At 42.3% G+C, this 25,420-nt stretch overlaps 1 protein-coding gene across 2 annotated transcripts in view; it reads left to right on the top strand.

Moving 5' to 3' along the window:
* Positions 1-207: 207 nt before the first annotated feature.
* LOC146547665 (vang-like protein 1) overlaps positions 208-25,420 on the top strand; it is a 76,309-nt gene continuing 51,096 nt past the window's right edge. For both annotated transcript variants that reach the window (XM_085263865.1, XM_085263864.1), the window contains exon 1: positions 208-343. The gene's annotated coding sequence lies outside the window, so the exon portion shown is untranslated. The remainder of the gene's footprint in view (positions 344-25,420) is intronic.

The raw sequence follows: 25,420 nt of genomic DNA, 5'->3' as shown, positions 1-25,420 counted from the left end.
ATTGCACAGTTCGTTATCGAATGCTTTATTTCGACTCTTCTGGTCCTTCATATCTTATATATTATTAAACGGCTTATGCAGCAGGTTCACTTTAATTCGGTGTTTCTGTGATCTTTGCAGTGGCAAACTGGGGGCAAAGACACCCCCCTAGCGCCATGTATCCGCACTGCACCCCCTCACGCCGAGAAGCACTGCCCCCTGTGAAATTCCTGACTGCCAGGGTGATTCCTACGGTTACCAAGGGCTGCTTCCTACTGTAGCTTACCGTGTGCTGTGTGGCAAACTATTTTATAACCTCTGGATAAATTATCAACCACGGGAATGATATCCCCAGCGATAAAGGGTGAGTTATGATTTAATTACACCTGAGATTGTGTCGGCCATGTGTGTTCTGCAGATGTTAGTGTGCGGGCTCAGCAGTGTGTGAAGCTCAGTCTTATAGCCTATAACGTCCTGTCTTGATTCCAGTCGCCTACAAAAATGTGTGTTAGCGTGCCTACCTGTTTTTCCATACAGACAACAAAGGCAGTTATCCGCTGAATGTGTGTTTTTAGAGAAAGACTTGGGAACACGCCCTTGCTTTTTTCCTACCTGTATGAAAGGAAATATTTTTAACTTAATTTCAATACCCTTAAACTGCGGTCAGACCCACGCACAAATCCACACTCGGAAAGTTACCCGTATTTGTTCATATTTGGCCGCAGTTTGGAGTTTCTAATCGTCTCGGATCGAGTAGATATACATATTTATTACTGTCGCTCTCTCAAACACAAACTCCCAGAGCTACTGAGAGAGAGAAAAGTGAACTATGTTTCATACGGATGGCTGGATCCGCATAACCCCGGCTGGTGCACCGCAGCTCAGCTGTTAACTGTAACCTGCGGCGGCAGAGTTGTCGCGGACGGATACATAATGACACCTCAAGCCTCGAAAAGCAACCAGTAAACCGAAAAACACCCAGTTCGCCCGCCTGTGACCACTGCAGCACGCTTTGGGTATTCAGCTCGTCGTAAATATGGGCTACAGAGGTTAGGGAGAGCAAGAGGGGGGCGTCCGAGGCCACGGTAAAACCGGGGAGTTTCCTGCCACTATAGGTCCGCCTGCGTGCCGGGTCACAGGTAGAGGTTGGGCGGGTAACCTTGCTCAGCAGCTCCACCAAACCGAAACATGACTTCTGTTTAGCTAAATGGTATCACTTTCCCTCGTGTAGGCTTAGGCTAGGTAGCTTTTGCTTTCGTGTGTGACTTGCTAAAATACTCCACGAGGGGAAAAAAAGTCTAAATTAAGTTAAGCAGGTGCTTATGTGGCACGTGCAAGTTAGGTGACTTCTAATTAATAACCTGTAATGGTTTCTGTTGAGCTGCTTTCATCATCAGTGGTTGCCTGCTCTGTCTACAGGCCAGTGTGTGATTGACAGAAACTTTAATTTCCAGTGAAACACACCAGGCCATCCTTTGCCATGTTAGTTTAGACAGGGTAGCATCTAATTATCAGCTGCTGTAATAAAAAAAAAAAAAAAAGAAAGCTCATTACTATGAGCCAAAGACTGCAAACTGTAATAAATGATACAAAACGGAGCAGAACAACAGATTTGTGGCACTTAGACTTGCTGAAGTACTTGTTAAACGACTAACCACTTGGTTAGCCTTAATAAAAAAGTTTTATATATAATTACAGTCAGTCATATAAAGGCTGATGTTTTCACACAGTTTCTGAAATCTGTCTAAATAAAAGCTGCATGAGTGATGCAGTGAGATCCCTGACCGACATTACATTGTGACAACAGCTTCCTCTCCATAAATTATGTAAGACCCTCATCATCATAAGGACTTTATATTCACAGTGCACATGGATTCTTTTTCATTTCCTGCTCTAGAACAGTGTCTCTGGTTTCCTTAAAGCTTATCAATGGTCTGTCTGTCATATGTAAAATGTGTGTTTGACAGTGCGTCTGTGTATACAGCATATTTGGACCTAATTCTTAAGCTTGACATCAGAATTACTTCTGTAAAATAACCATGAACTCTAGGCATTGCATTAGCTGGTTAGAAATCAGTGAGCTCTGCAGAATTCCTTACATTGCTGGGGTGGTTCTGATAAACAAGAGGCTCAGCCACTTTACATGCACTGCTGCAGTATAATGTGATGTGCTGAATAGCTTCTATTTAAATAGTTACACGAGCTGTTCAAGTAGAATCATAGAGGAAACAGGGCTTTCTCTAAGAAAAATAAGATTTGTGTAATCATGTTAATTTATGTCGTTCATGTGAAGGTGGAGTGATTTTTTTTAAATTCTTTTTACTTTTCTACTGCTTTTAGTACAACAATAATGATTGTGAAATGATTTTTTTTAAAGTATGCTGGCATTTTCACATGTCCAGTGGTTGAAATAATAAAATATTTAAAATGTAGTTAATAATTCATAGTGACATTTTGAGACTTATTGTCACTATTCTGCCTGGAAGAAAACAAACCAAAGAAAATACTGTAGTTATTTATGAGACCTCTAAACGACTCGGTGAGTTTTGGGGAAAGCTTATGGTTTGTGTCAAATTAGTCCCTTTCGCAATGATAACCATGTTTTGAAAAGCTTATCTTGCTTATCTTGCTGACTGAAAGCCCTGAAGGCAAACCTCTCATATGTGTGGTCTTTTTTCCCCCTTGTCTTACAAAGCCATGACATCACAAAGAGGTAACTGATCAGTTTAAACGATTGTCCTGGAGCAATGTCAGATACACAGGTAACCAGATGAAGTGTAAACAGAAACGCCTTTTGTAGTGACTGTTCTCGTTTACAACAGCTTCTTTAAAGTGTGAGACAAAATGGGGTTGAAGAGGATCCTAAATTGGATATATTTAAAGTCTCACATCAGTGAGGCTTGCGTTTCCGAAGATTAGCAGAACATCTGATTTTCATTCTGCATAATGGGAATTATTTTGCTTTGACAGGATAAAATGAAGAAGTTCACTACTCCTTCATAACCTATTGAAACTTTTTTTTTTGACCGGCATATTAATGTAGGGAAGCACTTTGAAAACAGAATTTTTTTTAAAAGGGCTGCTTCCTGTTAAAAAGGAGGGAGCAGTTGCCAGTAGCTAATTTGTGTAATTCAAGATGTAAATAGTTTTTAAAAATTCTTTTAAAGTAGGATTGGGCACTTCATTCATTCCCACAGCATGTCTTTATCATGTCTTCCTTCTCTCACCCCAACTGGTCACGGCAGATGGCCCCGCCCCTCCCTGAGCCTGGTTCTGCTGGAGGTTTCTTCCTGTTGAAAGGAAGTTTTTTCTTCCCACTGTCGCCGAAGTGCTTGCTCATAGGGGGTCATATGATTGTTGGACCTTTCTCTGTATGTATGATTGTAGGGTCTACCTTACAATATAAAGCGCCTTGAGGCAACTGATGTTGTGATTTGGTGTTGTATAAATAAAATTGAATTGAATAGAGTCAAAAGTGAATCGAAAGCTAATACCACCAATCTGTAAAATGTTCCATTAATCACGATTTTGTTTGAGGGCATATTGCCCAGCCCTATTGTATAAACCAGGAGCTTCATATCAACTAGATAATCTGACTGTAGCTATTGCGTTCATCAGAAGTCAGTTTATTGACTGACCACCGAGGACCAGCTCATTGCGGTTGCCTAGTAACACCGGCACAAAACTGCAACAGGTAAAGGCCAGCTGTGAATCAAGCATAAGGTGTGGAGTCGGTGTCAGTGAGCCTGCCACTCTGCAGCAGCGCGAAATGTGCACGTTGAAAAAGTGTGAAGTCAGAAATCCTCAGATTCCAAATATGAAATGCTCGTGGAGTCTGTAAGTGTCTGCTGCTGGTTCTCTGGCTCTGTTTTCATCTCAGTGGTTTTCTCTGGGCTTCACTTTCATGACACTTGGGGATGTTGATTGAATTCCACAGAATTAATGGCCCTCATTTGCTCAGTCATAGATGACAACACAGCGAGCTTGTGACCGGGGCCAGACTTCCACTGCGACATGCTTCCCTCGTGTCCCGGCACGCCTCATGACTGCAGCCGTCATTGAGCTGCCTTCTCTCCAAGTGAAGTGAAGTCGGTACTTTGAACTGGGAGCTGCTTGGGTCTTATTACAGCGAAGGGAGATGTTTTATCATGGTGGTAATAGAGGCAGTGCTGCGAGGGCCTTGTGGCTATGGAGCAGGGCGGCGAGGGAGAAGGAATGAGCTGCGTGCTGATGTTGGGGAGCAACTAGCATGCTAATTTGTATTGTAATGAATGACAAAAACATCTTTGTGTAGAGATTATGTCAAAAGTCAGGTTATCCAGTTATTTTATAACTAAGTGATAATCCCCAGTTTAGCACTAAGGCCATCACATGCTGAAGAACATACATAATTAGCTCTTAATAACGTCTTATAGGGATGCACAAATTGTGACAGTCTGGGCTGATGGAGATGTTCATCCACCTGTTAGAAAGTCTGTCAGCGTGTCATCACATCATTTTTTTGACCTTTATCAAGCACAACATTGATGAGGAGCAACACATAAACCTCTGTTATCAGTAAATACCTCTCTACCCGCATCAAATACTGATACTTGGTCAATACTTCTGTGCATCCTGAGTATATTTCCTCAAACCTGCATCACTCAGAGATGAGATGTTCACTACAGATTTGGCCCTAATCATTTCAACCAATATGCCGGGAACATTCGACCTTTTAAACTTGTGGTTCAGTTGGGTTTTGTTGTTTTAAAGCAAAGTGAGTGTTACTGAGTATAAAATTAGGGTTGAAACAGTGCAGGAATCAAAGATTTGCCATAAAAGGCTGTGGGATTTCAGGATTAATCAGCGCTGGGTGTGAATGATCCACAGAGCTTTGCACTCCTGCTCTGTAAAGGGGAAGAACGGATAAGCAGGCTGCCTGAAAGGAGGTTTTGAATGAAAACACGATAGATAATCTTGGCTGCTTCATTAAATGCCTAATTTGCTGTTCAACACTGGAAAGTGCCATTTCTGCCTCTAACTTGGCTCCTACTCGTATAATGAGCATGCCTTCGTGGTTTAGGAGGAAATCAGCTTGCAGCAAATCACCTTGTTGGTTCAGTGACTTCGGCCCGCATGAAAACAACAGGTTCTGTACAGGCTGCATGTCTCTTCGTCTGTTGCTGTAAAAGTTCATTGTGTGCTATGGGACCAGTAATTTGGTAGGTTGTGAGTGAGCTGTGTGCTTCCTGGAGTTTCCGTAAACAGCTTCACAAATGTCAGTCTCACAAATAATTGTTAATCCCCTCAAGATGCAGCTGTAACTACTAAGTGCTTCCAATTTGATGTATTAAAACATCACATATTTTTCTTTCAGGTTGGTTGCTGTGAAGCTGTCAGTCAGGTCTGCTCAGGACTAGACACCCAGACTGAAAATGACCTTTTCGGGGACCCTTAGTTCTATTCTAAGTGAACTCTAGTTTGTGAAAAGGCACAGGATATGTGATGGCATTTGTATGAGAATTAACACGTAACATGTTTGTATAGTTTACTTACTTCATTGCATATACAAAAAATAAATTACATCTTTAAATATTACATTTTTCAGCAGACTAGCATAATTTAACCGGACATTAACGATGGCATGCCTGCTACAGAGCAAGATGCAGACAGTATTCCAGATGTTTTGAGTCACAGTTTGCATTCTGGATTTTAGATTTGTTGCACCACGAACAAACGTCCATCAGTCCATAAGCATCGTCTTACAATGGCTGGAAGATATTCACTGTGGCTCGTGTTGCACGTCTGCTATTATAACTATTACATATTCATTGTAGTACTTTCCCTGGAAGTTATCTTAGCCTTCCAAACCACAACATTCTCATTAAAATACATACTATGCATTTTTTTTTAAAGTGAATCTATTATGCTTCCCCTTATTAGTCAGCATACCTTTACCATGTTATGTTCATAAAACGTGAATCCTAATGCAACAAAAGCTCAGGCTTCAGACTGTTTTGTACATTTTTTGTCTTCTCTTGGATCTGTACGATGTCGGTTAGAGCAGCTATCCCTGATATGATCGCCTCTGGCACGCAGCTCTGGTTGTGAATCAACAGCTTCACCCATGTGCTGTTGAAATCACAGTTTTCAAACCATAGCCAGTCAGAAGAACCCTCGCTTAAAAACTGGGTGGTCTCACTTGTCCTCTTCTTGATTTCTCTTATTCTTTTTTTTCATGTATGTTTCACGTAATCAAACTAATTTTAATATTTGATAAATATAACCAGAGTGAATAAATGATGATTTCATTTATTAAAGGAAAAAAAGCTATCCAAGCCTAGCTGGTCCTGTGTAATTGCTTTGCTTATTAATATTAACCACAGTTTTTGGGAAGCGGAGTTCAATTTCACAAGCCACACCCAGGCCTGTTTACTGCCAGACCTGTTGAATCAAGAAATCACTTAATTAGAACCTGTCTGACAAAGTGAAGTAGACTAAAAGCTCCCAGAAAGCACAATATAAAGAAATGGATGAGAAATTTGGAAAGGGTTATTTAATTGATTTGAAAAAAAAGCTGAACTTTTTGTAATGTTATAAATTTTTCATTATATCTGGTAGGGCTGGGCCATATTATACCGTTCACGGTAATACCGGTATAATGTTAGGCAACGATAGGAAAATGAAATATCGCGATAGAATGGGAGTAAAACGCGCATGCGCAGTGCCTTTGTTTTCATACGCACATGGCCGATTGTTGAGTGAAACAGATGAACCAGAATTGGTTTGTAAAAATGGTGCAACTTCCGTGATGTGGAACTGGTTTGGTGTTTGTCCGTCAGATACACAACAAAGCACATTTTTTTGCAGAACATGCAAGCGGGCCGTCGTTATTGTCGTATTTGTCGGACTAAGATGCTCTTAAATCTGGGAGTAATCTGGGTCCTAAACTCCGTATGCTTCAGGTCAAACAACACTGCAGCATCACTTAGAGTTAAAAACTGTCTAAATTCTTTCATCTTTAATAAAACGATCAGCATTGCTGCTTTACCAGGTGTAACTATAAAGTTTAACTTCCAGGCATCCATGAAAACAAAAGTTATTACATTTAACGGAGTTAGAAGTTAGCAGGAAGCTAGCGGAAGTTAGCTCGCTAGTTTCGCTAGTTACCTAAGCATGATATTGCATGTTCTGACTGAGAGATTTCTGAAAAAAATCAAACGTACAGCTCTGCTATCACTTCCAACATAAATGAAGACAGGAAACTAAACAGCAGTGACGTTTGTAGGGTTACTGAAGTTGGGCTAGCTGGTATATAATGATGTGCTACGTGATCGCTAGCGACACAGCTATGTTAGCATAACATAAACAGTGAAGCTGGAGGACGAACGCTAACACTTTTCCACTTATAAAAGTTAACGTGAAGGTTCTTCATGGTTAGAGACAAATGCAATCGCATGGCAGGATGCTGTAAACGGACCAAACTTCAGTCAGGAGAACAACTGAGATAATCCATCCACAATACGAGGTTAGTCATTAATATACTGCAACAACATGGGAATAGAGCAGCTGCCAGAGAATTCAACATTAATGAATCAATGGTACAGAAGTGGAGGAAGCAAGAAGAATGAGTTTAATAAAGTTTGATTTATCTGACTGCTTTGTTTCGCTTAATGTGCCTTATAATCCTGTGCACCTTATGGTCCGAAAAATACGTACTGCACACTGCAGTTTAATGTTGCAAAGCACCTCTTTTTAACTTCAGTGGATATTATACATGGTTATGCTCAGGATGTGTCAGCCCATTTCTACTGGAAATGCCTTTTGGTTAAACTTTCAGCAAGGAATTTGCATTTGCACTGTTACATTTTTATAAAGCTTTAATGTACATAAAAACCAGCTTCTTGTTTAAGTGAAAATAAATGGAAGGTTGTCTTTTTGCGCTAGTAATGTTGTGGAGTTGTATTTTGTCTCGCATCAATTATATCGTCAGTTATATCATTATCGCAAATTTTCAAATATATATCGTGATAAATATTTTTGGCCATATCGCCCTGCTCTAATAGCTTATATTAACTCTTGGCTGATATTAATGTGACACCAGCCTCAAATAACATAACAAGTGATGTGGTGCTTTGGTTATGGTGAACCATGAGAAATATTTTTGATTCTGAATAATTGCATCCATCCAGGCTTCCATACCATATCCTAGCTGTGTCCTGGAATGGTTTTATTAAACAATAAAGACACTAACTTCAAAATTACTTCCCCTCAATTGAAGTATGAGACATGGTCAATATAAAGTCAGTAGAACTCAATCCATCCATATTTTGACAGACACCAAACCAATTAGGTGGTTGGAATAAAACAGAAGCCACATCACGTTAGGTTGATGCACGGAGCGTAGGAGGAGTTGCTGGCAGCAGCACATGCACTAACGTTTGAGGTACTGCAGTCACACAGACATGTTAGGAGTGCGAGAGGGTTCAAAGAAAAACTGACAACAGAAAATGTTAATGAACTCGAGCAACAGTGTTACCGAACTTGGTGGGGGACAAACTGTAACACCAAGCATCATCTAAGACAATGCCATAAACAAACACCCAGCACGCCCCTGCGGGCGGTTTTATCCTTCAAGCTCGGGTCCTCTACCAGAGGCCTGGGAGCTTGAGGGTCCTGCGCAGTATCTTAGCTGTTCCCAGGACTGCGCTCTTCTGGACAGAGATCTCCGATGTTGTTCTCGGGATCTGCTGGAGCCACTCGCCTAGCTTGGGAGTCACCGCACCTAGTGCTCAGATTACCACGGGGACCACCGTTACCTTCACCCTCCACATCCTCTCGAGCTCTTCTCTGAGCCCTTGGTATTTCTCCAGCTTCTCGTGTTCCTTCTTCCTGATATTGCTGTCATTCGGAACCGCTACATTGATCACTACGGCCGTCTTCTTCTGTTTGTCTACCACCACTATGTCCGGTTGGTTAGCCACCACCATTTTGTCCGTCTGTATCTGGAAGTCCCACAGGATCTTAGCTCGGTCATTCTCCACCACCCTTGGGGGCATCTCCCATTTTGACCTCGGGACTTCCAGGTTATACTCGGCACAGATGTTCCTGTACACTATGCCGGCCACTTGGTTATGGCGTTCCATGTATGCCTTGCCTGCTAGCATCTTGCACCCTGCTGTTATGTGCTGGATTGTCTCTGGGGCATCTTTACACAGCCTGCACCTGGGGTCTTGCCTGGTGTGATAGACCCCAGCCTCTATGGATCTTGTGCTCAGAGCTTGTTCTTGTGCTGCCATGATTAGTGCCTCTGTGCTGTCTTTCAGTCCAGCTTTGTCCAGCCACTGGTAGGATTTCTGGATATCAGCCACCTCCTCTATCTGCCGGTGGTACATACCGTGCAGGGGCCTGTCCTTCCATGATGGTTCCTCGTCTCCCTCCTCTTTCTTGGGTTTCTGCTGCCTGAGGTATTCACTGAGCACTCGGTCAGTTGGGGCCATCTTCCCAATGTATTCTTGGATGTTCGTTGTCTCATCCTGGACTGTGGTGCTGACACTCACCAGTCCCCGGCCCCCTTCCTTCCGCTTAGCGTACAGCCTCAGGGTGCTGGACTTGGGGTGAAACCCTCCATGCATGGTAAGGAGCTTTCTTGTCTTTATGTCAGTGGCTTCTATCTCCTCCTTTGGCCAGCCTATTACCCCAGCAGGGTACCTGATCACGGGCAGGGCGTACGTGTTGATGGCCCGGATCTTGTTCTTACCATTCAGCTGACTCCTCAGGACTTGCCTGACCCTCTGCAGGTACTTGGTGGTTGCAGCTTTTCTAGTGGCCTCTTCATGGTTCCCATTCGCCTGCGGGATCCCCAAGTACTTGTAACTGTCCTCTATGTCTGCAATGTTGCCTTCTGGTAGTTCAATCCCCTCAGTTCTGACTACCTTCCCTCTCTTTGTTACCATCCGACTACACTTCTCCAGTCCGAACGACATTCCAATGTCATTGCTGTATAGCCTGGTAGTGTGGATCAGTGAATCGATGTCTCGTTCACTCTTGGCATACAGCTTGATGTCATCCATGTACAGGAGGTGGCTGACAACTGCTCCGTTCCGTAGTCGGTATCCGTAGCCAGTCTTGTTAATGATCTCACTGAGGGGGTTCAGGCCTATGCAGAACAGCAGTGGGGACAGAGCATCTCCTTGGTAGATCCCGCACTTGATGGTGACTTGTGCTATGGGCTTGGAGTTGGCCTCTAGTGTTGTACGCCACATCCCCATTGAGTTCCTGATGAAGGCTCTTAGAGTCCCATTGATCTTGTACAATTCTAGGCATTCCAGTATCCAGCTGTGGGGCATTGAGTCATAGGCCTTCTTGTAATCAATCCAGGCAGTGCACAGGTTGGTCAGTAGCGTAGTGGTTAGACTACACGCCTTTGGAACAGAGGATCGCAAGTTCGATTCCTGCCTGAAAGCTGCACTTTCTTTTTGCCTTATAGTCTCATTTGTCATAACTTCTCCGTTTTGTGGTAAGCTTTTCTTTGGCTGTCACTTCTTCACCCTGACCTGTCTTATTTGGCTCAGCAGAACTAAAATATATATCCTGCTGCTTTTACACACGGACTCACATAAGCTCAGCGATTCTCTGCGCGATCAACCTCTCACATGTTTAAGCTTGCTGCGGGAGATTTCACTTGTCATGTTTGCATAGTAAGCTAACGATTAATAAGACGATGTCAGAGGAATTGGTGCACAAATTATCATCACTCACAGATCAGTGCTGTCGCTCTCTATACACAGTTCGCACGATTGCAAAGTGAAAGCAAAAAAACAAGCGCAAATTCAAACGCGATTTCAATATGTCACATATTGACAGTGGCTCACCGATGCCAATGACATAATTACCCAGCTACATTTCTGAAAGAATGCAAAAGCATTGACATATATTTTTCCTTCCTACAATAGCCCGACGGGCAGGGTAGCCCGTCTGAAAAAAATCGTTAGGCCCAGGACGTCGGGCTAGCGATTTTGCGAGCGCTGTATCTGATTGAGGAATCACTCATCTTTGGAAAAGAGAGTTTATTACAGAGAAATGTCTCTTTCTAAAATAAAAGCTATACTATCCGCTTCTTCTGGGCTATATTCTCAGCAGCATAAGGAGAATCATGTGCTAACAGCTGTCTAAATGACTCGGCTAAAGTTAGTAGCATGCTTGTTGTTTTTGTCTTTGCACTAGGATGATGTCGGCGTAAATGTGCAGTCATATTCGTTGTGTTCCCACTAGTGCTTTCAGGTTAATCTCGTTGAAATGACCTTAACGCCACAACACGGCAAATCTCCGTTAACGAGCTACCGCCGATCGCCCCGTGCATGGGGCTAGACGGCCAACACGTTAACGAGCTAACTGCGCTAACACACTAGTTCCCACCCATGTAATTGAGCATTGCATGGCACATCCAACATACTGTTTTACTTTAGTCCATGACTCGCTTACCTTCAGGGTCATACGTCACATGAAAACCAAAATAATTCCAAACGCCAGATCTGAATGAGAGTGGGGGAGGTCCATGTTGCAAGGAGAGCTTAACTTCTGTCTCGCTAGCTTGCCCTGTGCTCTTCCTTCTGACTATGCTGTCTGTGTTGAGCGCTCAGTGGATCTGCGCTCGACAGTGCAGCCTCAGCGGAGTAGTCAAACGCAGATTCACTGAGCGCTCCACACAGACAGCATCGTCAGAAGGAAAGTTGATAAAATAAATTACAAATGTTGTATTGTTCGATACATATGCGTACCGAACCGAAAGCACTGTATCGAACGGTTCAATATCGATACGAATATCGTTACACCCCTAATATATATATATATATATATATATATATATATATATATGTAGTATGCATATGTATCGAACAATACTAAATTTTTCATTTATTTTATCAACTTTCCTTCTGACGATGCTGTCTGTGTTGAGCGCTCAGTGGATCTGCGCTCGACAGTGCAGCCTTGGAACTATTTTGGTTTTCATGTTACGTATGACCCTGAAGGTAAGCGCATCATGGACTAAAGTAAAACAGTATGTTGGATGTGTCACGCAATACTCAGTTACATTGGTGGGAACTAGGTGTTAGCGCAGTTAGCTCGTTAACATGTTGGTCGTCCAGCCCCAGGCACAGGGCGATCTGCGGTAGCTCGTGAACGAAGAATTGCCGTGTTGCGGCGTTAACGTCATTTCAATGAGATTAACGCTGACAGCACTAGTGGGAACACAATGAATATGACTGCACATTTACTCCGACAGCATCCTACTGGAAGCAGACAAAAACAACAAGCACGCATGCTACAAACTTTACCCGAGTCATTTAGACAGCCGTTAGCACATGATTCTCCTTATGGGGACCTGATATGTTTAATATGCTGCTGAGAATATAGCCCAGAAGAAGCGTATAGTATAGCTTTTATTTTGGAAAGAGACATTTCTCTGTAATAAACTCTCTTTTCCAAAGATGAGTGATTTCTCGATCAGATAGATTTATTATTTTATCCCTTTGTTGTTTCAGCAACATTAAATTTAAAAACTGTACTTTTGAGTTAAAATATATATTTATAATTTTAATAAATGACAAATTAAAAAGGCATGAACAATTTTTTTTGTATCGAAAAAATACCGCACCGTGAAACCAAAGTATCCGTGAAACCGAACCGTGAATTTTGTGTATCGTTGCACCCCTAATATATATAAATATATATATATATATATATATATATAGGGGAATTATGCAAACCATAGCATATATTGATGGATCGATTATCAACTGATATGAGAATTTTTATGATAAGACTGTTTCCACGTTGACAAGCCCTAGTCTGAAGCTGCAAAAGTTTCTAGATCGAAACCTGCACTGAAACTCTGAGCAGTGGCTTGGAGCGCAAACACAAAGATTTATGGCTGATTTATGGCTCCAGTCGGCTTGAAGGTGATGAGAAACTGAACAAACTGTCTCCCTGTTATTCCACATTCAAAATTCCAGGCAGAGGAGTCACTTAGCCAGGTTTAGTGCACAAACTACACTCCCTATCTAACACTTAATGGGGACCACACACACACACACACATTTCTGGTTCCAAAAATACACTCTAAACATCTAGTGTGACCCATTTCGAAGGAGAATGGTGTCAGCACATCTGTGACTGTGTGAATGCATCCTTGTCTGACTGTCATTGATCCCTAAAAATACTTTGAGGACTGCAAAACTGCATATCTGGATATGCTAATCCTGTAAATCATTTTTAAATGTCTGAATCATCCTCACATGATGACAAATCCTCCCTCAACTGGCTCTCTGCAGTCTTGCCAGCCTGCTGCATTACCCATGCATGCAGTATTCTGTCATGGACTCACATAGAAGAAGTAGGGTTTCCATAAGCCCCAATTTTTGATGTAATTTCTGCCTCCAACAGATCAATACCAGTTCTTTCCAGTATATTTACTGGCCAGACTTAACAGGTAAAAAGAAAAATCCCAGAGCTCTTCTCAACAAGCAGGGATTTGAGTAACAAGTAGTACATCAAAGTATCGATCTTGGGTAAAGTTTTAAAATGACAAGTCAACACAACTTTTGAAAGGAGCAGTTTAACATTTTAAATAAACCCACCCTCTTTCTTGCTGAGTCTAAGACGAGATACTCGTCATGCCTATAGAAGCTAATGCTGGAGTCACCAGCTGAGTAGCTTACTATAAAGACAGTATCAGGTGGAAACAGCTAGCTTGGTGTAGCCCAAACTCAATACAGTTTGACTAAAAGCACTTTTAAAGCTCAAAATGTTACATCCCATTTGCCTAATCTGTACAAAAAACCCAAAGCGATTCAGGACTTGTGTTAGGAAAAACAGCAAAATGCAGTTTCCACATTATGGCTACTATAGAGACCCAAAAACCAAACTAAATAGCCAAAACATCTGTTTTATTACGTGTAGTTGTCAAAATCTATGTTAAATCTATACAACAGTCATCTCAAGGGGGCCTGTATATTATAAGATCAACCTTATAAGAGCGAGAACTCCAATGAGCCAAAAATCCCCTATTTGCAAACACTTGGCAACAGTGTAGTAAAAGAACTCCCTTCTAACAGGAAAAGATCTGCAACAGTGCCTTGAAGGAATGTAGAAATGTAACTACACGTCTGCAACTATTACAATACAGGAATAAAAATCATAGCATCAATGTAAGGACTCAATGTCTGCAGGTTCCTGGAGGGAGATTGCTGAAACTATCGGAATGGATATAACTGAATATACAAAGATGTGGAAAAACTTGAGGGATAAATATGTTTGCCCCTGAGGAAAACTTACCACAACAAGGAGTGGGAACCCAGAAAGAAAATTAGTCCCAGCATTATATTGGTCTTTATCATGGCTAGCACCGCATATAAAACACCAGGACACAACCTCATGGTAATTAACACAATGCACCAGCACACGCATAAATGCCTGCAATGACATCAGCCACTTGCTGGTTACATCATAGGCTCAACAAAGATTCCTCAGAGAAGTCTAAATCAGGCCATATGGTCAACCTCTGGCTTTAACCAGCATGGCAGCAACCAAAATGTTAATGTTAAGACTTCAGAAAGCAATGGATGAAGTCACAGTGGCTATATTTGTCTTTTATATACAGTTTATGATCACAGGAACATTTTCTGTAGGAAAACAGGCATTACCCGAGGCTACTAGTGGCTAACACTCAGAGGTGTAAATACTAGGAATTTTTTTCAAAATTACTCTAACTACTCTTAATTTCTACCTAAAAGTATTAAAAAAAGGTTTTCTCCAAATCAAAAGCAACTATAAAACCAAAAAAACTTTATTCTGGTGGCTCAGCCAACAGCTTGCCAACCTTGGTTAAGTGGTCCAACCTAGTGCTCTCCTGCAGACTACATCTACTGAATGATGTGCGCTAAGTGAGCTGGACATGTCGCAGGTGCATTTCCAATACCTGGTTTAATCCTCTTAACAGTGAGGGCACGCAGCTTCAAGAGGGATTAATTGGGTTAAATGAGAGCGTGGTCCAGGTTCAGTCTGAGTGCAGGCACGGGAAGGATCAGCCGGGTTAAAAGCTGATCGATTATTTCCTGCTTCAGTGCATGCAAAAAAAGCTGAATCCCTTCTCTTAAAGAGGGAGGCAACCCGACAGATTCTTCACAGTAATCCAAGACCCCTGCTGAGCTGCCGGCTTGTCTGTTTGCCCTCGAAAACACCCGCAGCAAGCAGTGGGAAAAGAGTAGGGGCTATATTATATCACTGCAATCAAGCATGAAGGGTATAGACTCTCACAAGGCCCTTTTGTGCGCTTTGTGAAAACATATCGTTCAATTAAGTGACTCAAACCCATCAACTAAACTCTGAAAAATAAATGGTAGAAAGATTATATACACTCCAGTCTAATATAACCTAACAGGTACAACAACCTGAGCACATACATAGAATATAAACACCCAGCAGACATTAGTGGGAATGGAAACAAACAACCTTGCGTAAACAGCCCAAGAACATACTTTCATCTGAGAGCAGAGTTCCTCTGTGGCCACGAGACATCTGCTGTCAGCCACCAGCTACACAGTGCTGCGTAGCTGCCCCTTTCCCATCACATCCAATAAAAGCTGGCAGCATGGCAAGATCTGATTATTACCGGCTTCAGTGAACACATGTATGTAATTTAACTAAAAGGACTTTGGCATTGTAACATAGCTCAAAGATCATTTTCTTTGTTTATCCTTTAGACAGCAGACAAAGAGTGCTCTTTGTAAACTGAAATTTAGATGAAAATCTAGCTATTGTGTTTATTTTCAGCGTCACGTTGTTATTCTTGGACTGAACCTAGGATAGAGTGGTGGAAAACGGTATTTACCCCCATCTTCATTTCTTAGTTTTTAGCATATTTGTCACCTAATTTTAATATGAGACAACAAAAGTTGTCCAAACGTGCAGAGTAACTGAATACGTCGTTCAGGTGCTAAAGCAGCAAAGGAGCCCCAGACCATCACACTTCCACCACCATGTTTGAATGTTGGTCTGATGTTGTTTTTATGAAATGCTGTGTTAGCTTTATGCCAGATATTAGAGCTGGGGCCTGTTCTTCGTACCGCGCTAAGTGAGTTAGCTGGATTAGATTGTTGACGATTTCGCGTGATCCTGGATCGTTCGGTTCCCCGAAGCCCATCCGGGACTTGCTGTCATAGCAACAGAGCCGTAAGCGTAAACCTGCTGGGGAGCAGGTTTACTTTATGTAAACAGGATTAGATCGCGGCCACGCAGGTATGTCCGCTTCATTTATACGAAAGCAACAGCGATATTCCACCACTGTTTCACCATAAATAAATAACATCAATGTAACTAAAGATAATGCAGCACTTGATCCTTTTATTGATGTCACACAGATACATACAGGTCATTCCCTAAAAAAGGGAAATGTACTATTAACATTCTATTACATGTATGTGATTATTACAGATGTAATTCATATTTCAGAGTAGTAATTGTAAATTACTTCGTGTAATCAAGATGAGAGACCACGGCTATAAAAGCGAAGGTGGATTTGGGAAGTCTGTCGCAGTCATATCCTGTCCGTTTACGCGAGCAACCCATTGCGGAAGGTGCAAGATTGATAAGGAGAGTCCTCAGAATTCAGCGTATATTGCGGGACAGACAGGATCCTTTAGCTCAGCGCGACAGTGTGCTCATAGAGAGATATCGATTTTCCCGTGAGGGTATTATTCACTTAACCAACTTGTTGACGAGGGGGTGCAGGACCACCACCTGTCTTTTTTTGCTCTGCCCTTTTCTTGGTTGCTGTTATAAACAAACAAACAGATTATTTCAGGGTCTCTTTCCAAGAGACGAAAAGCAGTATAAGTGATAAATATTACCATTCTGTAGAATATTCTTATATTTCACTTTTACTTGTTCCCATGTTCTAGTGGGTCCTGTTGTGGCTCTAATGTGAAAGGGGATATAATATAACATATTATAATATAATATAATGTAATATAATATTGGATAATATGGTGTGATATGATAAATCTACCCTACCGCCTACTGGTGTTGGCCAGAGGGGCCGATGGCGCAATATGGCAGCCTGGCTTCTGTCAGTCTGCCCCAGGGCAGCTGTGGCTACAACCGTAGCTGCCTCCACCAGTGTGTGAATGTGAGAGTGAATGAATAGTGGCATTGTAAAGCGCTTTGGGTGCCTTGAAAAGCGCTATATAAATCCACTCCATTATTATTGTTATTATTGAATTACTTACGAGTTTGATTTGTCAGCAACTTTCTGCCAGCCCTCTCTCCTTGCTTTTGCAGCCTTTGCAGTGTTCCCTTGCGTTTTAATTAAACTCTGAAACTCCTGAAATCCCTCACTCAAGAGTTCTTGCTCTGCTGCCGAAAAATACCGAGCGCGCTCCTTCGACATTTTCGCCGACCAATCAAAGGGTTGCCGATCAATGTTTCTACTATCGATGCGTAGCCCCTGTTGGGCCACCCAGTGATCTCACATTACTTCATCCAGCTATACTAATCGTCAACAACAGGTGTGTTTGGGGAACCGGAATAGCGAGCTCAGAGTTAGCGCGATGATTTGGTCTTGGATGTTTCATTTGATCTTGGATGTAGTAAGCGACGTACGAAGCACAGGGCCCAGGGCGATATGGCCAAAAATATTTATCACGATATATATTTGAAAATTTGCGATAACGATATAACCGACGATATAATTGATGCGAGACAAAATACAACTCCACAACATTACTAGCGCAAAAAGACAACCTTCCATTTATTTTCACTTAAACAAGAAGCTGGTTTTTATGTACATTAAAGCTTTATAAAAATGTAACAGTGCAAATGCAAATTCCTTGCTGAAAGTTTAACCAAAAGGCATTTCCAGTAGAAATGGGCTGACACATCCTGAGCATAACCATGTATAATATCCACTGAAGTTAAAAAGAGGTGCTTTGCAACATTAAACTGCAGTGTGCAGTACGTATTTTTCGGACCATAAGGTGCACAGGATTATAAGGCACATTAAGCGAAACAAAGCAGTCAGATAAATCAAACTTTATTAAACTCATTCTTCTTGCTTCCTCCACTTCTGTACCATTGATTCATTAATGTTGAATTCTCTGGCAGCTGCTCTATTCCCATGTTGTTGCAGTATATTAATGACTAACCTCGTATTGTGGATGGATTATCTCAGTTGTTCTCCTGACTGAAGTTTGGTCCGTTTACAGCATCCTGCCATGCGATTGCATTTGTCTCTAACCATGAAGAACCTTCACGTTAACTTTTATAAGTGGAAAAGTGTTAGTGTTCGTCCTCCAGCTTCACTGTTTATGTTATGCTAACATAGCTGTGTCGCTAGCGATCACGTAGCACATCATTATATACCAGCTAGCCCAACTTCAGTAACCCTACAAACGTCACTGCTGTTTAGTTTCCTGTCTTCATTTATGTTGGAAGTGATAGCAGAGCTGTACGTTTGATTTTTTTCAGAAATCTCTCAGTCAGAACATGCAATATCATGCTTAGGTAACTAGCGAAACTAGCGAGCTAACTTCCGCTAGCTTCCTGCTAACTTCTAACTCCGTTAAATGTAATAACTTTTGTTTTCATGGATGCCTGGAAGTTAAACTTTATAGTTACACCTGGTAAAGCAGCAATGCTGATCGTTTTATTAAAGATGAAAGAATTTAGACAGTTTTTAACTCTAAGTGATGCTGCAGTGTTGTTTGACCTGAAGCATACGGAGTTTAGGACCCAGATTACTCCCAGATTTAAGAGCATCTTAGTCCGACAAATACGACAATAACGACGGCCCGCTTGCATGTTCTGCAAAAAAATGTGCTTTGTTGTGTATCTGACGGACAAACACCAAACCAGTTCCACATCACGGAAGTTGCACCATTTTTACAAACCAATTCTGGTTCATCTGTTTCACTCAACAATCGGCCATGTGCGTATGAAAACAAAGGCACTGCGCATGCGCGTTTTACTCCCATTCTATCGCGATATTTCATTTTCCTATCGTTGCCTAACATTATACCGGTATTACCGTGAACGGTATAATATGGCCCAGCCCTATAAGCTATATATTTGTTCTCCACTCCACAGAGTTTATGGCTGTTTAATGTCAGGTGTAGGCAGACAGGCTCAGTGTGCAGAGTCAGGCAGAAATTAGATTTAGTCTGAGCTACCTGTGTATTTCATCTCCCTCGGAGTAGTGTGTGTGTGTGTGTGTGTGTGTGTGTGTGTGTCCTGCTGCTTTATTATGTGAATGTATTTACAAGCACGCCTCAAGCTGTGACTCACATCTTACTACAGAACTGTGACTTCCATCAAATATGAATTCTGCAAACATTAATCTCCTGCTAAAACCAGACAAAGACCCTGTATATCTCTCAAGCTATCGTCCAATATCCCCTATAAATGTAGGCCTTAAAATAATCTGCAAAGCTCTCTCAAAGAGACTGGAGAAAATAACCCCCCTCTTAATTCATCCTGACCAAACTGGTTTCATAAAAGGTAGGCACTCATCAACAAATACACGTAGATCACTTAATTTGATAGACTACTCATACAGTAAAAACCTTGAAACTACAATATTTTCTTTAGATGCAGAAAAAGCATTTGACAGAGTTAACTGGAAATTTCTATTTGCAACTTTACACAAATTTGGTTTTGGATCCTCTTTCATTAACTGGTTAAAAATATTATACAATTCCCCAACAGCTTGTGTCAAAACAAATGACCAAACATCCTCCAGCTTCTGTCTCCTGAGGGGCACCAGGCAGGGATGCCCACTCTCCCCTTCACTGTTTGCAATTTTTATTGAACCACTAGCAGCAGCAATTAGACAGAATTCAGTAATTACGGGCATAAAATGCAAGAACGTGAAACATAAAATCAGCCTTTATGCGGATGATGTGTTACTTTTCTCCAAAACTCACAAACCAATATCTCTGGGGTGATTGAATTGATAAACTCTTTTGCAAGAATATCAGATTACTCAATTAACTGGTCAAAATCTACAGTCCTTCCGATTAATTGCTCCTTCCATAATTTTTCTTCTACACCACTGCAATTGGAAAAATATTTGGGTATTAATGTTTCTCCCAAGCTTGCAGATCTAACTAAATTAAACCATATCCCACTTTTAAAGAAGGTAGAAGCCGATCTGGCTAGGTGGAAATGTCTACCCATATCAATTTTTATAGCGGTTGCCGCTATAAAAATGATGGTCTTACCAAAAATAAATTATTTATTCTCAAAGATCCCAACTAAACCGCCACAAGATTGGTTCAGATCTCTAGCTTCATACATGTCCAAATTCCTTTGGAAAGATAAACCCCCACGTATAAGCTTAAAAACACTACAAAATAGGGCTGCTCAATTAATCGAATTTTAATCACGATTACGATCTGGGCTTTCAACGATCATTAAAAATGACTGAGCCGATTATTAGCCCCTCCCTCATGCTTTACTCTCGCGCTGCTCCGTGTGGCAAATCGAGCGCACCTCTCTGCATTTTGAACACGCGTCACAACAATTAAGAGGACCCGAGGGATGCTTGGAAAGCTAAGCAGAAGTTATTTGGAGAGGAGAGTGACTGCTGTTGGTTGAAAAGAGGTAAAAAAAAAAAAAAACTTCAGTAGTGTGGAAACATTATGGATTCGCGGAGTCAGACGTGGATCAAGTAGACACAGTGTGTAAACTTTGCTACGGTGTCGTAGCTGCACCACAGAGCAACACTGCAAAGTTCACTAAACATAGATGTTTACATTTTTAATTTATTTCTTATATTGCAAACATTTGCACTGTTATCAGTATTTGCACACTGTTTTATATTATTTTTTAAAGTCATTATTCAATACATTGTTATTGTTAACCCTTTAAAGCCGGTCAGAGCAGCACGCTCCGTTTTGTGTAACTATTTTTAAATCCCTGTAGAACCTGAACCATGTAAGCTAGCGCAATAATTTTTTTGCATATGAAACTTAAATCTTATGCCATCAGCTTGTCCTAAGTCACGGTTTCCTTCCACATATAGCTTTGCAAAAATTGCATAAAAAGCGTTTGCAGGAACAAAAACATAATACTCCAGAAACACGCTTTGCCGATCCGATCAGCTGTTCATAACACTTCCCACATTGAAACAGACGTCACCGCTAACTATCGCATGTCCGCCATTTCCTGCCCGAAACCGGAAGTGACGTCATTTTCGCAGAAAATGTAGTTTTTTACTTGTAGGCCTTAAAAGCCTGTACTGGTGTTTTTATAAGTCATGTTTGACTTTTCTGAATAGTTGCTGGGATGCTTAGAACTCGAATTGCACTGCTGGAAATAGTTTATTTTGATGCACATGCTGCTTTCTTTGCAAATTTGCATCATAGGATTGTTTTTCGTTTTTCCTGCAGTATATAAAAATTGCTGTATATCCAAAATAAAACTATGAAGACACTCAAACTAAATTTCCTGTTGTTGTAAACTATTTTTTGCAACTTTTTTTGTATTTAAAGTTTTGAGGGATAAACCTCTTAAATTTCTCCAAATAGAAATATATGTAAAAAAAACAAAAACGATTTTCAATTCTTTTGTAGTTTATTGCACTTTTTTGCAATTAATGTAGTTACTATGGACTTAATACATACATATTATGAAAATATGGGCTATAACAGTTGTATTGATGTATAGCAACTTGAAATGCTCCCACAAATGGCACTACAACATGTAAAAACATAATATAAGCTCTGGCAGACTTGGTTCTATGGTAGGTCTTAAAGGGTTAAATAAATATCGTCAAATAATCGAGATCTCAATTTCAGTGAAAATAATCGTGATTATCATTTTTGCCATAATCGAGCAGCCCTACTACAAAATACCAAGGATAAAGGAGGATTAGAACTACCTAACTTTCAGCACTACTTCTTAGCCAACAGGCTTCAGTTTATCTCAGGATGGCTAAAACATACCTTCTTAGATGAACCTTGGCTAGATGTAGAACAAGCACTTTGCAATAATCTAGCGATTTCAGATCTACCATTTATCAGCTCAAACATCCAACGACATGAATGCTTCAAAAGCGTCAACATCAGCTCTTCTCTGACAGCATGGTGGGAGTTTCTAAAATTGATGGAGCCTTCATTAATCCCATGCAAACGTACACCTATCTGGAAAACCCTGACATATTACAAAACAATAATATGATAAACTTTTCAGATTGGAGTAGTAAAGGAATCAAATATTTAGAACATATATCAGAAGGAACAGAATTTATTTCATTTGACAGACTAGTTACACAATATGGGTTCAACAAGAAAAGATTTTTAGAATATCAACAAATTAAATCCATAGTAAAAAATAAATTTAAACCAGGTCAAGTTTAACTACAAACACCACCAAGTGTGGTTCAATTTCTTAATCTTAAAACCCCCAAATTACTTTCCAAAATATACAGAATGCTTTCTAAAACAGATGAATCAATATCACTTCCTATTGCAAAATGGGAAGCGGATTTATCAGTTAACTTAGACCAAAACTTCTGGTCTCAGATTTGCTTAAAAACCTTTCATCTAATTAGAAATCCCAGTCTTCAATTAATTCGATACAAAATACTACATAGAGTGCACTGTACAGGTCATCGGATGTTCAAGATGGGCTTTACGTCTACCAACAACTGCTCACACTGCCAAACCAACTCACCGGACAATTATATCCACGCTCTTTGGTTCTGTCCACCAGTTCAGACGTTTTGGCGCGAGATATGTGAGGACTTATCAAAGTGTCTGAAATGTAACATTCCAACTTCCCCTTTAGTGTGTTTGTTGGGCAGCTTAGATAATGTCACTACAGAAAAGAATATAGCCCATATGGTTTTCACTGTCCTATGCATAGCCAAGAAAACAGTCCTCATGAACTGGAAAAATAAAACTAATCTTAATTCTAACCAATATAGAAATCTATTATCTATTAGATTACATTAGTCTTGATACAGCCTCTGCCACCACATCAGATCAATTGCTCTGGGCTCCTTTGATCAGCTCCATCACCTAGTGGGGGTGGGGGGTCATAGTTTAGTCCCACCTTCGCTGTTGTGATTGGTTGGGGGTAGAGATAGGCTTAGGGCGTCGGGGGGTTCCCCAGGAACATCTTCCTTGGAGGGCTCAACCCGGGGTAGCGGTCATGGCCTATTAAGGGCTCTGTTGGCTCTTAGGTGACGGTTTCCTCGTGGCTGCGTGCAGCGGGGCTAGGGGAGGGTCTGTGCTGACGGACGTGGGTTACTGACCTGGTAGCCTGGCTGCCCTTCGGTGGGCCCGGACGGGCGTGAGGTTCTGGGGGCGCTCCGTCTCTGGGCTGGGGCTCTGGCTGGGCCTCGGGGGCTTGGGTCCTGGTTGGTGTGTTGTGGGTGGGTGTATGGGGGCCCAGTCCTGGCGCAGGGTGCTGCCGGTGCATCGAGCCACCTGGGGGGCTCTTCAACTGGTGGGGGAGGTTATTACATCTTGCAGGAGCTCTCCTCTCTTCAGGAACTCACTCTGCAGGAGGGGGAGATATAGGAGAAGTGGAGGAAGATCTCAGCCTGGACGTCTATTGTCTTGTATAGTCTGGAAGATGAGTGGATGACGGGGTGGGTGCAGTTTTCTCTGAGGTGGGGTTGGGTAGGCTGTCCCGGGCTCTGTGGGGCCGGGCGGCGCTGCTGTACTGGGCCCCAGTCCAGATGGGCCTGGGCCCCCTTTCCCTGGCAGGTTGCAGAGTATGGGGGTGCCTACTGGGGTCAGCAGGTGAGCTGGCCCCAGGGAGGGGTCACCTGCCCCTCCCTTCCTTCCCTCCCCATCTCCAGCTGCCTCCCTCTTCCTGCTCCACCACAATCACCCACACATGCAGGGCCTTGGGGTAAAGATGTATCACCAGAGTGCAGGGGAGGCATCCCCCCCTTCTGTCCCCTTCTGGCTTCTTGTGCCTCAATTTTATCTCACAACTTAGACATTCACATTACTCACGCTCTCATAACACATACATATAGGATCTTGGGGGTGGGCACGCTACACGCAATCCAAAAGACCATCAGGGTGTACAACCTCACCCCTGGCGTCGTTGCCCACCTCTCAAACCCTCCTGGGTTTTAAAGGCACCTTAGAACACACATGCATCAACACCATATATGAGTGGGCGGAGGGAGGTTTGGAGTCTTCACACACCCCCGTTCTCTGCGGCCTGTTGGAGCGGGGGTCTGGAATGTGGGGCCTCCCTGCTGCTGCGGAATCGGAGCGGTCTGCTTCTCCCCACCCCAGGGAAAAGGGTAGCACCACCTGGGTCTGGGTGCAGTTTACCCCTCCAGGGGCAAGGGTACCTAGACCCGGGGCTTGGAGTACGCTTGGGGAGTGTGATTGTGTGTACAGTGTCTCTCTATGTCTGTCTCCATGTTGGGTGAGTGTTGAGTAATTGCATATGAGAGATGAGGGTGGGAATGGATGTTTGTATCTGTGTGTGCCTGTTTGTCTGTGTCCATATGTCAGGTTGGGTATCAGATGCCACCTCTCTGGGGACATCCCAGGTCCTCCAAGGTATGGAGGCCTATCTCCCCCACCACTTCCCCTACCAGTGGCAGACGCCCTCAGACATCGGTGCGTTGGTGGTTCTTTGTGTCCGGGGATGGGCGTCTAGGTACACACCGGCTCACCCCTTGGTGGCTGCTTATCGGGGCCTGGAGCCTGGGGCTTGCTCGGGCCACTTCGGGGGTGGGGTGCCCTTGGCCTCTCGGCCTGGGGCTCGGTCACTCTGGCACAGCTGGCTGCCGACAGAGCTCACGGGCACGTCACTGCAAGCCCCTCTAGCTTCTGCTCGGCGGCTGCTGAGTGACCCCTCATCTGGGGCTCTCCTCAGCTCTTTCCGGGATAGTGGCGCGGCTGCCCCTCTGTTGGTCTTCCTTGGTCTCTTGTGTTCTGAGGGCCTCTGGATGTCTGGAGTTTTGATCTCCTCCATACCTGCTTCATGCCCTGGTGGACGGGGCTGTAGCTCCCCAAACCCTCTAGCAGATCATTACATGAAGGAACCTTTTAAAAACAAGCGCGTTCATGCTCACAGTTGTACACACGGGTGCTCACACACACAAACTACACCCTTTTTGGCTCCTACCTCAAAGCACACTGTGCGCTGTCGATCTTATGTGCTGCACAATAATGTTTAATATTTAGTATTTACAGTTATATTCCCATATATCATCGTGATGTTGTTTATTCTATTGCTCTCGTTTTCTTCTGCTTGTTTTCTTTTTTCATTCTCAACAGGTGAAATTACAAAAGTATTTACTGTTATCTATTGTTAGCTAGTTTATTGTGATGGTGTTGTTTTTATTATGTTGCTCTTTGTTGTTTGTTTTCCCTTCTGGTTTTTTATCTCCGTACAGGTGATCCAGGTGTTTTGTTTTTCTTTCTTT

Source organism: Mchenga conophoros, linkage group LG23 (genome assembly GCF_057382185.1).
Source record: "Mchenga conophoros isolate Kocher_MC1m ecotype Shallow Benthic linkage group LG23, M_conophoros_male_GT1.1, whole genome shotgun sequence".
Classification (NCBI taxonomy): domain Eukaryota; kingdom Metazoa; phylum Chordata; class Actinopteri; order Cichliformes; family Cichlidae; genus Mchenga; species Mchenga conophoros.
This window is presented reverse-complemented; position numbering and strand designations above follow the sequence as displayed.